Raw genomic sequence first — 17,780 nt, 5'->3', positions numbered from 1 at the left:
AAACAACAAATTAGAGTGATTAAATATGTTTATTTAGACAGCTGTGACTTAAACTGAAGTAGTTTTCCTTGAAGCCTGCTGCTTAGTTCATATTCATTTTGATAAACCCCAATCCTTTTATACAATTTCAATTAGCATAAACTTTTAAGTTGCACAAAAGCCGTCTCTGTGCAAATTGGCAAAACCCGTTCAACCAAATTGGTTGTTCAATTTTCTATTTGGCTGTCGGTGTGATTTCGTTTGAGTGTGTTGGCGCAGGCCAATTTTGCGCTTATCGTTTCATTGTTTATGTTAATTTTAGCTCATTTAATTTTAGTATTTTACAGTGGGCTCTGCCAACCATCCAGCCCAGTTGGCCCGGAATGTTTTGCGGTCCGTTTATCGCCTGATGCGAGGCAGCAAATGAAATGCGGTATGCAAATTGTGACGTTTTTGTAAAACACCAAATAAGCTTCTAATTAAGTTTTCATGATTGCTGGCATAACAATGTGCCGGGGTTGAATTGGTAGCCGGACCTTATCGGGTGGTACACGGATTTCATTTCAAATATTTGCACAGCGAAGCGGTATGAAATTTCTCGTTTTAGTGCAAATATATTTGAGGATAATCTCTGCGCAAATTAAATATCTAACATAATTGCATGCTTTAAACAAGTGTCGGGAATAACCATTTGTCTCCATCTAAATTCAGTTGACATTCACTTATCAACGGCAAATCGCTTGAGGAATACATTCCCTGGCCACTGAGATGCTTTCTACTTTCACTTTTCACCAGCCGCCAATGCCATTAACTCACTTTGCATGTCAGCTGAGCACAAAAATGGAAAATTCTGATGCATTAGGTTGACTGTATCCTCAGTTTTCCCACCCCCCGTGTTCCTCCCCCGAGACTTGACACTAAAAAAATATGGAAAGCAAGTCGGAGCATCGAAACAATGAAGGAAAATGTCGTACATAATTTAAAAGAAAATTCTGTGGAAAACGATGTCAAGGTATTGCTGACTGGGTTCCTATGGGGGTTCGCTATGGACACGGTAATAATGTGCATGTCCCAAAAGAATTTACCCTTGTAGCATTAACCTACAGCTGTTAAATTATGAAGCTGATTTCGAAACAGGCCAAATTAGAAAGAAAATTAAAGGGTTCAGATAAGATTTTAATATGAATTTAAGTTTGTACACCCTTGCAGAAAGTATAGTATTTCATATTATTTCCATTCATCAAAAGTTTCTATATTCCTGATCATCAGCTTCAGCTTTCAACTCGTTTCTTACTTTGAGGTCTTTCAAGGATGTTACTTTAAAAAACTTTTTTTTATCGGAATTAACAGAAAAACCTGTAAGCCTTTGTTGGCAAGTTTTAGTTTAAATTAAAAATAAAATTCTTTTCATTATACTTAAGCCCTTTTATGACAGCTTCTAGGTTAAACTTTAAAAGATTTTCCATGCCATTTGCGACCTAACTTTCGTATATTTAAATAGCAAAGTTTGCTCTTTTTCCTCTATCCCCAGTCGACCTCTACTCTTTTCATAAATCTATTTGCCATTCAAATGCAAACGCTTTGCCCATAAAATTGTACAAGCTGCAAATAAAAATATTCAAACAACTCTGTATATACATAAAGCATTTGTCAACGGTTCCGCTCAAGCTTTCCGTTCCCCCCTTCCCCGCCCCGTTTACTATCCCCTTTTGGTGCCGCTTTTGCCTTTGGCGAGTCATTGAGGCGGCTCCTGCGCTGATCCTGTTCCTTGTTGAAAGCTGCATTTCCGGTCACTAATACAAGTCAAAGTACAAAGTTGCTTGGCTGCCTGACTTCCCACACCAGCCCACTTATCACTGCACTGGGGAAAAATAAAAAAATCTCAATTATATGAAGTCTTTTCTCTTGGTTTTTTTTTATATCCCAACTTGTATTGCTTTGCCAATAAAAATTATTTGCGTTGTTTGAGTTTTTAAATAAATTAACAATATAACTTACTAACTAAATTGTTAGCTGTATTATTTGCCTATTTTAATTTACCTCTGAGTTTGATGTTTCACATAATATATTTGCACATAGATTTACTGCTGTTTTAGCTTTTTAAAGCTTTTGTTTTACAAAGTTAAACATATTTTAAAATATATTTAATCTTTGATTTAAATTGTGAATACATAAAATTATATTTAAATTGTGAGTACTTAAATTAAACTTATTTTATTCATGCTAAATCTTAAATAATTTAGAAAATAATATAATCCTAATATTTTAAATATTTTTTTTACGTGGCCTCTTGGCTGCTTTCTACTCTCAACTCCCTGCCACGGCACTTAGCCAACGCCATTTTAGGCGGCCATCTCATCCTTCTGTCTCTGTCCAATTCTCACAGACCCTCTCTTTCTGGCTCTCTATATCCGTCTCTATCGCTCTGTATGTCGCCGTGCTCCGCTGATGATTTAAGTGCACTTTGATGCACATTTTTCGTTGCTACTTGCATCAGAAGCAGCATCAGCAGCTGCCCCAGATAATTTAATTAAATTATACGCTTCCTTACGTGCGTGGGCGAATAAAGGGGGTGGGGAGAGGGGTCAGGGAGTAATGGGTTAAGGGGGGGCTCGCATTTTAATAAGGTTTGTTGGCTAGCTAGTTTTGAGGTTGAGCTGAGTGTAGTTTTGGTTTAGTTTTATGCGCCCAGACCCCAGCCTCTTTGTGCTTTTGGGGCTGCCAGCCATCTGGGTTGGAAAAGCAAAGGAAAGTGGGAAAAGCGGGGAGAAAAGGGCAAAGAGGGAGCCAAGTAACTTAACTTAAGCTGCTTTTGCACAAATTAATTTAAAGCTCATAACAAGTTAATATACACAAGACAAAATAATCTGATATTTTAAAAAATATAATGAAACATAAAAACAAGCATTATAGAAATACTACTTTTTTATGCGAAAAAAAATACTTTAAACAATTACTTTTGTTAATCAGCAAATCGTTGCAGTCTTTGGAAAATGTATACAAATAAAACAAATGTCGTCTAAGCTAAGTTTCACAATATTTAACTTTTGGTAAGTACACAATGATTCATATGAAAATATTATTCACATGTCGGAAAAACGATTAGAAAAAACTAAAACACGTAAATGCAAAAATGCAAATGCAATTGGAATATCTTATATTAAAAAACTTGCCATAAATCAACGTCCCAGTCGTAAATACCACCTCTTCATCATAATAGAAATTTAGTGCATTTTATACCATTTTCGGGAACCCAATTTTTATCATGACCATGCTAAAAAGTGGAAACTTGCCTGCGGCGTTAGCAAAAAAGTGTTGGATGTTATTCGTCAACGTCATAATATGGTTGTTGATGCCACATGCGAATGTCAGCGCAAGCCGCAACCGACATAAGATATATCAACAAAAAACACAAATAACACATAAAAAGCACGATGCAAGGCACATATGGTGTTCATAAAGTCATCATGTTTTCATATTTCAAGACTGCAACCACATAGCTGTTTGTTCATGTTCTTAAAACGGTAAATGGCCAAAAAAAGACGCCGCACAAAAACTTTCTGGACATCAAAAGGTAAACAAACTCTCGCAAAATTCCCGGCAAACAAACTTCAACTTAAACACACCCCAAATGTCTTCATTTTCACCTGTTTTCAACTGTTGTGCCTCCTTTTGCTTTTCACATAACGCTCAACACAGTTGCAAATGTGCAGGGACAACAACACGAACGAGCCAAAGTAAAACCTCAGACCCAAACATATTTGCATAAACAGAACCCCACTTTGATGGTTTTGTGGGACTGGGACGAAAAGTCGAAGGTGTTTCAACTATCATATGAAGTTTGAGCAGAAACCTGAAAACTTTTTTATGGAATATTCAGATGCTTATTATTGGTGTACTCGTTTTATGAGTTTTGACTGTGAAAAGACTGAATTTTATAAAGTGAATAATTTAAAAGAGTTGTTTAAGAATTTAATTTAATTTTAGAAGAATTTCGTATGCAATATTTAATATTTAACATATCTAGAAAACATCGCAATATTTTTTCGGTCATTGCCCGAAAAGAGTGTCCTTGTTTCGCCTGAAAGTATTGAAAATATCCTTGAAAATATCCTTTCCACATTTCTTGCTGTTGTGCGGCTGTGCCTGGCATCATCAGGTTAGTGTTTAACCTCTGCAGAGTGCTGCAGTCCACTCAAAAAGTCTTTGACTTGCCATTCCACTACCCCTTTTGCCAAACTTGGAGCAAGGCTGAAAAAACTGAGGCAACCAACCAGTAAACCAAGGCAGCCAGTCAGGCAGAGTTAACCAGTCGCCATAGTCATCATCATCATCATTATCAGCATCATCATCATCATCATCATCATAATCACCATCTTCATCGCCATCATCATCATCGTCGTAGTCGTAGTCCCTACTGCTTGGCATAGCTTTTAGCCACTCGGCTTGCTCTTTAACGCGTTAACGGGTTAAGTTGCCTTTTGTGACCATGTTTTTGTTTTTAGCCGTGCCTAAAACAACAAGTGTGCACCACAAATAATAAAATACGTTCTTGACACCGTAGTTTTTCTCAAGATGAAGAGATTAAACGATTTTAAGTTTTCCCAAAAAAAAGGTTTTATTTTGTAAAATTAAATATATACAATTAATTTATTATACAATATATTCAAAAGAAATTATAAATTTATACTTTGTAAAGGTACCAAACATTTGCAAATATTTAAGCAAATTTTATAAATTTTTCGATTTCTATAAGAAAGTCTTTACGGTGATGTCTATATATTTTTCGCCAATATAGGTATAAGTAAACTATTTGCTATTGGTATTTCAACGTTAATGTTTTGTTAACATTTTTTTTATTAATGATAATTAGTTATTGTCATATATTTTCGACAGTGTAAGGGGACAGGAAAGCTGAACCGTGGCGGGTCATGTGTAATTAGTCACGCGGTCTTAGCCATAATCTGTGGGGTCGCCCTGCTAAATGCGGTTGTGGCCACATTTTAAAGTCACTTCTGAGGTGGTTAAAAGCCACCGCAACGGCTAACCGACAGATTTATTCCGGACTTATAATCGACGGCGGAAAAGCGACAAAAAATGGTGGATTCCGCGAACTTAATTTTTCCGGGGAGCAACAACTGCGGCTACTTCAACTCTTCGACCGCGCATTCATCGCACTAGCAGGCGAGATCGGGATGGGGAAAAAGCAAGAAAGAGGTTACTGAGTGACAGCAGCTGACGGCCCCCCGATGTAGGCGTGGTGTTTTGTCTAGGATTTTCAACGACTTCTCCATGCCAATTTTACTAGCTGCCCACTTCTGTCTGCGAGCTGTCGCACTGCCTGTGGTTTTGGACCTCTCATTTTATTTTTGCATTTTACCCAGCCAAAGCGCTTTAAATTTTTAAAAGGGAAACATGCTGAAATGGTGATAAATCTTTGCTAATGATATTTTTCCTGTTTCCTTTCCATAAGCATAATATATTATTATTGCGAGGTGTTCTGTAAATAATAGAAAAAAGTTTATAAAACCAAAAGCTTGTTCTATACATCGGTATGTAATTGTTTACTGTAACAAGAAATTAGTTTATATTGTTAAATTAATGTTTAATTATGTCTGATAATTTATTGTCTTACCAAAACTCATATAAAAAACTTAAGATTTACATCTCAACTAAATGATAGTTTACAATTTTATGATTTAGAAACATTTTTAAAATTAATTCCAACTTATAGAATTTTCCTTCTTAAGATTAAGTTTGTGGTACGTAAGACTTATTTTAGACAATTTCCATTAGCAGAAAGAAAACGCCACATCCTAGCGCAATCATTATTTGCTTAGCATATCGTGCGTCTTAAAGAGAAGCGGCGAACCCTATGGTTCTGGTTTTCATTTCAAAGCATTTTTTCCACGCCTTCTGCCGCATTTTTCACCCGCAGAACTTTGTCATAATTTTGCAGCGAGGCACGTCGACTTCGCTGCACTCCGGACTCCGGACTCCTGACTCCGCCGACTCCTGCGAATCCCCAGAATCCTCTGAAGCCTCTGACGCCTGGCCCCGGGCTTGGCTAGGCTGTCAGCGTGATAACTCCTTTTCGTGTTAAACATTTTCAACTCGCCTTGAGTGCGAGAGTGCGAGGCGCTGTGTGCGCGGCGTGTACGGGCTCTATGGCTCTATGGGTTGTACGGGTTGAACGGGTTATGCAGCAGCTGTCGCCTGTGTGGACGCACACAAACAACGTCTCGCACTCACACTCATGTGCACTGAAAGAAACGAAAAGGTTAATTTTAAGTACCTTAAGGGGTCCAGAAGTACTAAGTCTAAAATTAAATTTACACAACCTCAAAGACAAATTTTTACTTGTACTCCTTCTCTATTGTTTTCTTTACTTCTAAACAGACTAGAGGTAAAAGTATTGAATTTACTGGAATAATGTTAATACAAATGTTTGCGAAGACTTAAAATTTATATTCATTTCGCATACTAGAAATATTTCTTATTAATTTAATTTTGAAATATAATTTTTAAAATCTTATACGAAAATCTTTTCTTGGCTAGATTTGCTTCTCTTTTTCTTGACAATACTAAATTTTCTATCAATATCAATGTGTTCTAATTTGTGGTCTTTGTGAAGAAGGACATGCTGTATTTCAATCTACCAGAGTTGATTCAATTTTCGAAGCATGCCATTTTAATGGGTTGTAGTTGAGTAATATTTTCTCGCCGTGCAGCGATACTTTCCTGTCGACCTCGGTCACACTCTGACTCTCGACCGTCCATTGGATGGCAGGAGGGCAGGATGGGGGACAAGATGGTGGGCAGGCGGCCTCCACCTCGTGTCCTGCGAGGCTACGACTCTTTTGGAGTCAACTGCATGTCAGTTTTGTTCGCTCCTCCAGCATTCGCCTGCTTTTGATTACAATGCTGGTTATGTTCTCGCCCTCTGCAAGTGCGAGTGTGTGTGTGTGTGGCAGTGGCAGGGGCTGCCTCATCCTGCTGGATCCTGGATCCCGGCATCGTTTGCCTCTGATAACACGTTAAGTGCGCTTGTTTATCCAGCAAGATAATTTGGACAAGTGTCACCTCTCGGATTTTCACGCGCCGGCTGAAAAAATAAAAAGTAACCCTGGCGAAAATGTCGCAACTTTTCTGAAATATGTATGCATGCATGCAGGTTGCCCCAAACTAACTAACTAGCTGCAGTTGGGGCTAGCTGCTGGATCTGGATCAGGTGCAACTCCGGGCCGCGTCCCGGGCTTGTCTCATTTTATTTTGCGGTGCCCGCCGTAATTTCGCCATCCAACCGTTTTCGTGGCATATTTTTTGTTTTTCGGCAGAGGAGCAAAACGCGTAATTGGTGTTTGCGGTTAGTTTTGGGTCGGTCCGTAGCATAAGGTGGATGCCACCTGGCGGTGGAGTGGGTGGCACTTTAATGTTAGCTTAGGCTGGCACTGAGCTGTGATTTACTGCTGTGGTGTTTTAAGTGGATTTCGTTTTTTGCACCTTTCAGTTATAAGTTACCGCAACCAGATCATTTCATGTGGATATGATTAATTAAATCAAAAATTCTTAAACACACAAGTGCTACACAAATGTATTTCAAACAATTTAAAGCGAAATATTCTATATTAATAGCGCACTCCGAAATTGCCTTTTAATTATTCTATTATATAAAAAATATAAGCGATCTTTAAACATTTTTTTAGCATTTGCAGAATTTATAATCTTTTACCTGCATATGCATATCGACTTTAAACATTCCGGAAAATGTTATCGAATTGTGTTAATATTTTTGTAAAAGTAAAATAAATTGATTTATAAAATCTTTATAAAAATATTTGCTTTAAGAAACTTAAAAAAAAAAAAAATTAAGTTTAAGGCTGTCACTCTTATTGTTAAAAACATATTGAATTTATACTAAAGCATATAATATAAAAAGGAAAGTAAAATTGGATATTTATCATCTCCCATAACCATATAAACAGTCATGCCTAAACTGTTTCAAACTGTTGTGGACATTAGTTTGAATTTGTTGATTATCAAGATCCCATTCTCATATATGGATGCTTTTAATAAAAGACACATAATGTGGGCAACCTATTGTGAATGTGCATTGAACCATAAACATTTTCTTTTGTGTTTATTTTTTTGAGTACTATTTGATTTGCCTCGAGTGGTTCAGGGCCTCCCGAAATTCATAGCTTACCTGACCATCGCAATCCCCTGCCGAAATTAACCCACATTAACCGGAGTCAAGTTGAAATCGAGAACACAATAGCCTCGGAAAATGCGCATGTCCAACCGAAGAATCCCTGACGCATGCAACATTTTTGACAGCAATCAGATGTTTTGGAATGTTGGCGCCCAGACACACACACAGACGCACCGCTGGCAAACGCTCACAGAGACGGGGGGTAGAGCTTTGTTTTTGTTAACCTTGCCTAACGACGAATGACGAAAACAAAACAAAAACGTGGAGAGGCCAAAGCGAGCGAACGAAACACATGGAGAGAAAGAGAGGCCAAAGAGAATGGCCAAGCTGAGCAGGCGCAGAAAATGCGCTGAATGGAAATGAGAGGAAAGCGGAAAAGCTTCTTTTTTTGGCCTGCCTTTCGGGGGCGTCCAGGATTCCGAGTTTGTGGCCAAATCATTACGTTCGAACGTCAGTAGTTGGAACAAGGACGCGTTACGTGCAGAGTCCCCAGCGCGCAGACCATAAAATCGCATTAAAATCGCCTTAGCGCGTTATCTTTTAGCGGATAAATTTAAAAATTCCATAAATATGCAGCGAAATAAAAAATAAAAATAAATTCAGCTGCTCAAATCAAAGAGCTTCGAGTGCTCTGTGTGTGCTTTGTGTGTTCTTGTGTCTGTTTTTTTCCCCAAAGGAAAAATTGTGCCAAATCAGCAGCAGATAGTCGTTACGTATACGCAACGTGTGCGGAGTGTTGTTTTATTGATTGCCAAGCAGTATAAAGCCACATTTAAACAAAAAGGAAAATGCTGATAAAACAGTGAAGATTTAAAGAGCAGCCTCTTTTCTGAGGCCTGAGCAGTGAAATGTGTGCAGCTGACAGTCAAGGTCGCCGACGCCTCATGTCACCCACAAAAACATAAGGATCTACAAAAAAAAAAAAAAAAAAACAATTATAATAATAAAAACAAACGAAGCATTTTCGCGGAGGCAGTTTGAAGTTATTAGCAGCTCATCAGCAAAACAAAATTAAAGTAAGCCAAACCTCTCTTAAAAAAAAAATATAAAAATTCCTTACGTGATACATTTGAAAGGATGGGGAAAATTCGGCGTAGAAAGGAGGTAATCCAACTGAATAAGCCTCCCCCCTTAGTGTGTGTGCTCCGCAAGCTTATCTCTTCGGTTAGACACACATGGATACATTATGTACCCTATATAAAGGCTGGTATATATAGAGGGAGAGCAATCCTTAAGCCGGCTACAAAGACAAGTCTGCAGGCAGCCTCTTGTCGCTGGATTTTTGTATTTTTTTTTGTAGGACAACGAACCGAGTATCAACTGTTGGATTATTTTTGTATTGGTTATTTTCGTGCGCCCCGGCTGACATAGTTTTTGGCTTTTGTCTATTATTTGTGGCCTGTGACTGCATTACAGGTAGGCCTGCAAAACGAACTTTGGGACAAGTCAGGACACAGATTTCCGGGCTCGAGTGCTTGAGTAATGAAAATGTGGCTTTCCTGCTTTGTTTTTGAGTCTGTGGCAGTCAAATACTTAATGGAATTGAGTGGATAGCACACATAAAAAAGTTTCTGGCAAAGGCGAAATCACTTAAAGCTAGAACGTTAGTAATAATACTAAATTTGTTTAAACAAGATTTAAACATTTTGTGTACTCGAAAAAAACTAACAGTAATGCAAATTTAATTTTTAAAGGCAAAAATATATGTAATTTACTAAAATTAAATTTAATTTGGAAAAACGTTGAGGTTAAGAAGTTAAACAATAACGTAAAAGCTTCTGAAAATTATCTGTACATAGAATTTTCTCGCCGCCCATTTATTCCGTGGAAATGACATCAAGAAAATTCTTCTAATTTATTTGTATGTTGTGTTTCGAGGGGAGTCCCAAAACTTTTTGCTTATCAATGAACTTTCAACTCGTCTCGAGCTAATTTCCCTTTAAAGATTCTTGATGACGAAACATTATACGTTATCTACATTTGCCCTTTTTAACTTTGTCAGCGTAAGAGTACGAGAAAAAGGAGGGAAACATCAACTCACATCAAGTTGAGTGTCCCGCCCACGTGGCGTATGAGTTATGCATTATGGCTTGCCGCTCGGAGACTTTCTCCAAATATATTTCCATCATCTCAGGCACTTTGTTTGCTCTACGCATTACGACAAATATTTGCCCATCGGACAACATATTCTTGTGTTGTCTTCTGGGTTTTTCTGCTGCCTTTCGTTCGGTTTTTTCTTACTTTTTTGTGTTTTTATACTTGTTTGTTACTTTGGCTTGTGGGCCGTGCGAGAACGAGGTCAGAGCTAAAATCTAAGCCGTAAGCTCTAGCCAAAACAGCTGATGTCAGCAGAAAATGTGTGCACGTAACGTGTTTTTTGTTTTCGACTCTCCAGAGAACTACACCGTAATTAAATTGGATGTAGGTGAAATGTTTCAATTATTATTTTCTTTCAGTGATTTCATGAAACAATGTTTTTCTAAAAAATAAAACTTGGGGGAGGACTACAGTATTTATTAGTAAGCTGTGAAAAAGAAAAAGAGATTCAAATTGAATGTTAAAGTCTTTCAGTAGGTAAAACTACGAATTTTTATATTGGTCTGTAATTTAATTGCTTTGTACAATCATCCCAAAGAGGTGCAATTCCGTTCGATATTTTCTGAGTGCACAGGCAGACATACAAGTCACCGAAAAGAGGGCGTGGCCAGGGAGGTAGTTTTCCAGCAGCCACTCGACCATGGCCGAGAGCAGTGTCAAAGACTTTTTGCGGGCTTTGATTTATCAGCAGTGCACCCCGTAGGCGACTGCTGCACCCACACTCGTGGACCAGTTCTGAGCTCTCTGGCATAAATTAAGTGTTTATTTTGGCTTCAGCTGGGATATCGTTATATTTTATGCATGCCAAACTCCCTTTGCTGGTCATCATAAATTTGTTGTTTGTTGCCCGCTTTTAGGCGTTATTTGCAGTGTTTGTGTGTGCCTCTGTGGGTGGAGAAACGAAAGTGTGCCAATTCGGAAAAGGAAATGTTCGGAATTGAGGAAAGTGTTTCAATCGATTATATTTGGTTAGGATTCATGGAAATTTATCACTTTGCAGTCGCTTAAAATCTATTTTATAAATAGTTATAGCAATTACTCAAAGTGGAACTTAAATTAGGATAAAAAACATTTATTGAAAACCTATTTATTTGCCTGCAAACGTTTTATAGAAATGATTTACCTTAAATAGTTTTGTAAAACGTTTTAAATATTTATTGATCGTTCTTAAATTACTACTTAAAAGTCATTACTACTCCAAATTTTTGATTAGGATCGCTTGTGTTCCAACTTCAAGATCAAATTCAACATAAACTGTTTTTCATTTATAAATTTATAAATAATATTTCGGAAACATAAAACAATTTAATTGCAGAACAAATATACTCTTAAAAAAGGGCACTTCAGTCAACTCCATTAAAATGACTAATAAACATTTGTATTACCACTTGGCCGCACACACAGGATTCATGTTATTTATATAAGCTTCTTCCATATTTAAAGCTAATGCCGTATGCACATTTCAATCTCGAAACCGGGAAAAAGCTAAAAGAGGTGAAAGGTGGCGTGGAAAAAAAGGAAACTCTCGCTGATTTATGTGCTAGTTTTCATAGCGATTTCTCGCTGTTTTTTTTCTTCTGCGCTTTCCTTTTTTCGTTTTCGCCCTCTCTAACTAGTTTTTGAGAGTTGTGCAGCAGCATTTTACTCCAATTAAATTTTCATGCCATATGAGCATTTCGCACAGCAACTGGGACAACAACAAGGACAAGAGTGGCGCACAACGCGACGCTATTTTCAATTTCCGCTGCACACAAGTACAGAAAGGAATGCGATTTTTAACACAATTTCACTTTGCCGAGCGAACAACAGGCTGCTAGTGTGCCACTGTGTTAGTGCTTGGCATAGAAAACGTCGACGTCTAAAAACAACAAGCCGGACCCCATAGCAAAACACCCCATTCTACCCTACCCTACCCTACCCTACCCTACCCCATATTATCCCCTTGTTACCCGACCAATTCCATCCTCATTCGACTCAAAACCCGACGACCCGACACATCGACCCAGAAAAGCCCTTCGCCTCACTCACCGACTGACAGTTCAAGTCAAAATGCCCTTTTATTGAGATTTAAGCATTTTTGGGTCATTTCCGAATTGTGTTTGCGCAACAGAGATAGACACTGGCGGAGTGAGCGGAACAGCAGCAAGCGTTTAAATATTAAAAACCTTGTAACGAAACTACTAGGAAGCCGAAAAAAATCAATAACCAACAGCGGCCAGAGTTGAAGGCTAAGCGTGGCCCCTACAAAAAAAAAAAAAAAAAAAAAAATACAACGAGGCAGTGAAAAAAAAAAAACATTAAGCCAACAACCAAAATGGGCATTTTGCATGCATAGATACATGAGACCTGTGAAGGATAGCCGCACATGTTGGAAAGGGATACAGATGCCTGCGAAAAAATGAAATAAAATAAGGGAAAAAGAATGGAAAAACAGAAAAACTTTTAAAAAGCTTGTTTTATTGGCATTTAGCCTCGGCTTGTTTGAGAACACAATATAACATGATATTTTAATGTAAATAGTTGAGCCAACACTGCTTTTTTCCAACCATGCTTTTGCAATGGTTTTGAGTTGTAAAGTAGGGATTTTATCACAAGTGGACAAGCGATTCAATGGATTTCTAAGTTATTATGCAATTTTTTATGAATGATAATGGTACTTTTAAGTTTGGTTCTAAATCCATTCTCTAGGTGCTCATAAAAAAAGATAACACAAAAGGTTAGCCTTAAAAACCAATACTGGGAAATAATATGTTTACAAACCAAAGTATTTGATTTTTAATTTAAATATTTTTGCCTTGAATTGTGTACATTTAATTTTAGATATAAGAATATTGAACTTTAAGTAAGGGAAACTTAAATAAAGGACCTAATTTTTAAGATATACTTTTCACATTAATTAAAATTTAATTTGTATTGCATTTAATAATTTGGTTTATATAAAATTTTAACGTTCAAGACATTTATTTTTACCATTCCAATTTTTTATCAGCGCATCAACTACATTTTGGATTCTTGTAGATAATTTTGGATCATTTTCATTTATATAATGAAATATTAAAATTTTCAAATTGTTCTGATACTTACAAAGTCTTTGACTAATGTTAGACAGTATTTTCGCTATCCAAATATACCCAAAACAATGTGGTAACTCCATAAATCCGTTTATAACATCAATCAAATTTAAGCATTAGACATATGTAGCACACCGTTATCCAAATGCGGAACCGGGATCCATTTGCAGGGCCACATATCAAATGTAAATTACCATAATGTGACCGACATTTTATTCGGGGTTTCCGTGATACTCGTACTTTCACTTTGACTTTTACCAGCCCCTCCCCTTTCGCGTGAACTCTTCTTTAGGCCATTTTGGCTGCTCTTGGCCCTCTCGCGTGTATGAGTTTAATATATCGCGGCCATATAATATACGTACTGCTGTTTGCTCTTTGCCTTGCATGCTGAAAATGGAACTCGGAACTCGGAACTGGAAACTCTCGGGGTAAAAACAAATTACATGTGAGTTTAGCCCCGGTTTTCCACGGCCCACCACCCCTTTTTGCCTTTTTCGCAGTCGCTTCAAGGCCACAATAGCGGTCAGGCAGTAGTCGGTCAAAGTTGGTTGCTGTTTGGGTTTAGCTTTGCAATTATATTGTACTGTGTTTCATTTCTTTTTTTTCTCCCTTTTTGCCGGGGTAACTCTCGCTTCTAATGAAAAATGTTCGGATGCAAAGCGGCTGCTTTTCATGTTTTCATAAATAATTAAATTTCTCGTTTTGTTTGGCCTTTGTGTGCAGCAAAAGTGAAATAAAAAATAAAATTGAAACGGGCACAGGGTCGCCACTAATTAGGAGCGTATTTTACTGGACTTCGTTCACAGAAGGGATGCATTAAATTTGCAGAGAAAGGAACGGCAGGGAATGAAGAGAAACTTCGAGGATCTCATTTCAAGTTGCTTCTTGTCAAGTTGCTGTTGCCAATTATGCAAAGTTTTGGGCAGCAACTTGACGTGGCCAATAAACTGAAGCACTGGCACTGGTTTTCCAGGGCTCGTTGTATTTGCTTTCGATAGTGTGCTCAATGGCCATTTGACAAGATAAGATGGCCAACAAAGGTTGTTTTGAAAATGTCCCATAAATGTTTTGAGATTTTCTCTTTCTGTTTTGTTATTTGTTTTGGTAAGTTTCATTTTCATTCGATGAAAAGTAAACGATTTTTTCAGATTACCTTGCATTTTTTAAATCTAAGTCAAGAGACTAGATTTCATTACAATTATTACAAGGAAAACATTTTCTGCATGTATTTTGATATATCTACAAATTTTTAAAACATGTATAATATATTTAAAAATGGTAGCCAAGAAATAGCTATGCGAAACCCCAACCTAGGTCCACTCAAGAAATATTTTTTTTTTAAATACAATAGTTTATTGATTGAAATGGGTGGCCTTTTTGTCACTTAAAAATGTTGTTTGCCAGCCAACTTTTCACATTGTCATATTCGCCACAATTACCCAAAGCAACTGAACAATCTGTAAGGGAATATATAAAACTTTGTCCTGATTAAATCGATGACAACCTTTTCCGGCAAGTTTCGTTTTTTTTTCTTTCGTGGCTTGAGAACAATTTTTTCGTTTTTTTTTTCTAAAACGAAATTGAACTGTGCCATTGGCAGGCCCAAGAGGGCTGTTGTATGTTGTTGGTTGTTACACTCCTCCTGTCCTCCTGCCACGCCCCCTTTCTCCTTGGAGAGATGTAACTTCTACGGGCTCCTACGTGTCCGTTGCGCTCTGTTTGCGTGAGCCGAAGAAATGCAAGGACCTCTGCGTCTGAGGCTCTCTCTTCTCGTTTTTCGCTCACATGCCATTTCATTTTCCGGCTTTTCTATTTCACTTTATTTCTATTTCTGTTGTTGTTGTTTTCGCCGAAGCTTATAAGTTTCGCAGAATTTTCTGCTGTGCCATCGGTTTTGGCCGTTGTCCCAAAAGTCAAGCATCAATTTGATCAACTCTTGGCGCCAGTCTTTAATATGTGTTCAATTTTTTTCCTTCTTTTATTCGAAGACAGTTCGCCAGTTCCTTCATATTTCGGCGAAAACCTCAAGCAGTTTATTGTTTTTCTTGCTCGGAGCTTGTTACACGCCATTTAGTTTCACTCTGCATATGCACAGGGAAGTGGAAAATGTCTGCCGGAGCCACAAGAAATGCAAAATGAGAAAATATTTCGACTGCGCTTAAAACTGTTTCTTCAGATTGCAATTTTTCCTCGCACATGACCAAAAGTTTCGTATGTATGTGCGGACAAAACTTCGGAAACGAAAGCAATTGCTTTTTGTGTTTCGTCTTGTTTTTATTGGCGAACAGCTAATTTGAAAGTTTTCTCAGAAATGAGAAATCAAAAGATTGATGCTAGACATATGCAAAAGTCGTATACATTTTATTGAGTTTGATATAGCATCGTTACTAAACATAATGTTATTTAACTCATATTTAAACAGTGAATATATTTTTTCCGCAGTCACACGCAATACATTTTGATTTGGGGTTTGTTCGATCACACATTCCGGCCAACTGACAGCAATTGTTATCTATCGTCCTTTTGGTTGTGGCTGTCAAAAAAATGCCATCCATTAGTTTTAAAGCGGGAATTATGAATGCCAAAAACTACATATAAACTCGATTATAGGTATGCAAACACTAAAGAAATTTAAATGGAAAACACTTGAAAACCCCAAAGCAAATTTTGAAACAGTTTTTGCAATATTTTTTTGTTGTCGTAATTTGATTTGCATAAAAACTAAATAAATTGCCAAGATAAAACTCCACAAAAGCTGTGACATCAAGTGCCCAGACAAATGAAAAAAGAGATACGTGACACTCGTTTACTGGCCACAGAAAATCAAGTGCCAATAAATACCAAAAATTGTACAATAAACACGCGCCAGGCCAAAAGTGCACGACTATGTGGTAATTCGAAACGAGTGGATATCAAACATCAACCTAGTTCATAAACAACTATTGGAAAAAGGGACGGGATTATAGGCTCAAAGTAAATGTATTTGCTACAAAGGCAGTTTGTGAAAAATTTAATTTGAATTGATTCTAATGTTTTTGTATAGTAAATAATAGGAATAGTTTTAAATAATATTTTGATTAATATATATTTATGCAGCTATTTAATATGTTAAAAATCGTCGTATTTGTAAATCATCATTAGTTTATTCCTTTTCCGTTTAAACTATTCATCTTATCTGTATTTTCAAAAGTTTTCAAACACATTTTACAAATTATGATGATGATTTAGTTATAATTTGGTTCTTAAATAAAACTTGTTAAAGTATTGTTTCAAAAGCTGTTGAATCTCTTTTTACAATTTTAAAGTTTACAAAGTATAACATGTACTAATATTATGTGTACTAAATTACATTTAAAATTAGTTATGAATAGAAACTATGAATAGAGAAACTATGAAAACAGTGCCACTAAATTCATGTTCATTTAAGAGCCCTCACCCAATTACGTACTCGCCTCTTTTCACTTTCTTGGCCTGCCATTCACTGGCGGGAAATTTCATTTTCTAATAGGCGCCAATATCGCTTTGATTGCACGCTCCCCAAAAACTAGGCCATAGAATTCAACAAAAAACAGACGAAGACAAACATTGAGGCATTGAGGAATTGAGGACGTCGCCGTGCGCTCCTTTCTCCGCGTCCTCTCCATTTTTCTCGATTTCCTCGCATTTTCTCCGCTTTTTCCCCCTTTTCTGTTGCGGCAGCTTGTCAAGTGGCTGCTTCAGAGCTCACTGTTCTGAGCAATGTGGGCTAAGTTGAGCTCTGCTCGTCGTCTATTGATTGCATTAAAGGCGGCGAAGCTCGGGAAACCAACGAAATATTACGTATACGTACATTAAAATTCAATTTACGTCCGTTCGATTCAGCTGCTGCTACTGCTGCTGTCTGACAGTTTGAACTTTAATTAAAGCCACCAGCGACAGGGTGATAAGGGTCATTGATTAGGAAACACGACCGAGCAGTTGGCAGGCACGTGTGCCAATGCCGATGCCGGTGCCGGTGCTGTTCCAAATAAATGGCACGAAAAACCTACAAAATCGACACACACACACCGCATAGAGAGACATAATCAAACATCAACAGGGAAAAAAGTAAATGCCGCTAATGTAATTTATTGCGCCAGGCATCGCCACAAATTGAAACGACACTTTTTGTTGAAAAGGTTACATGGGTTTCCTTGCGTTAATTAATTAAGTAACTATAAAGAAGTGGGTTGTGTAGGGACTAAAAACCAAAAACACTCATATTTAAATAAAACATATGAATTATTTATATTCGTTAGAATGTCGAAATTAGAATTAAAAGAAGTATTAACAATAAAACATGATGTTAAATATTTGTATATTACTTTATTGAAAACGGACTAAAATCACTATATGACTTTAAAACTTTTTTGCACAAACATTCATAACCAAAAAGTTAACGC

The 17,780-nt window shown here is 37.2% G+C and overlaps 1 protein-coding gene across 1 annotated transcript in view; it reads left to right on the top strand.

Annotated features, from left to right (window-relative positions):
* The first annotated feature begins 8,640 nt into the window (after positions 1-8,640).
* The window catches only part of LOC108146026, a 66,953-nt gene continuing 57,813 nt past the window's right edge, over positions 8,641-17,780 (top strand). Inside the window, 1 exon segment of the mRNA XM_017271812.2 lies at positions 8,641-9,207. The gene's annotated coding sequence lies outside the window, so the exon portion shown is untranslated.

This window comes from Drosophila elegans, unplaced genomic scaffold, assembly GCF_018152505.1.
Source record: "Drosophila elegans isolate 14027-0461.03 unplaced genomic scaffold, ASM1815250v1 contig_208, whole genome shotgun sequence".
NCBI lineage: Eukaryota > Metazoa > Arthropoda > Insecta > Diptera > Drosophilidae > Drosophila > Drosophila elegans.
The sequence above is the reverse complement of the archived record's forward strand: the minus strand, read 5'-3'. Positions and strand labels throughout refer to the sequence as shown.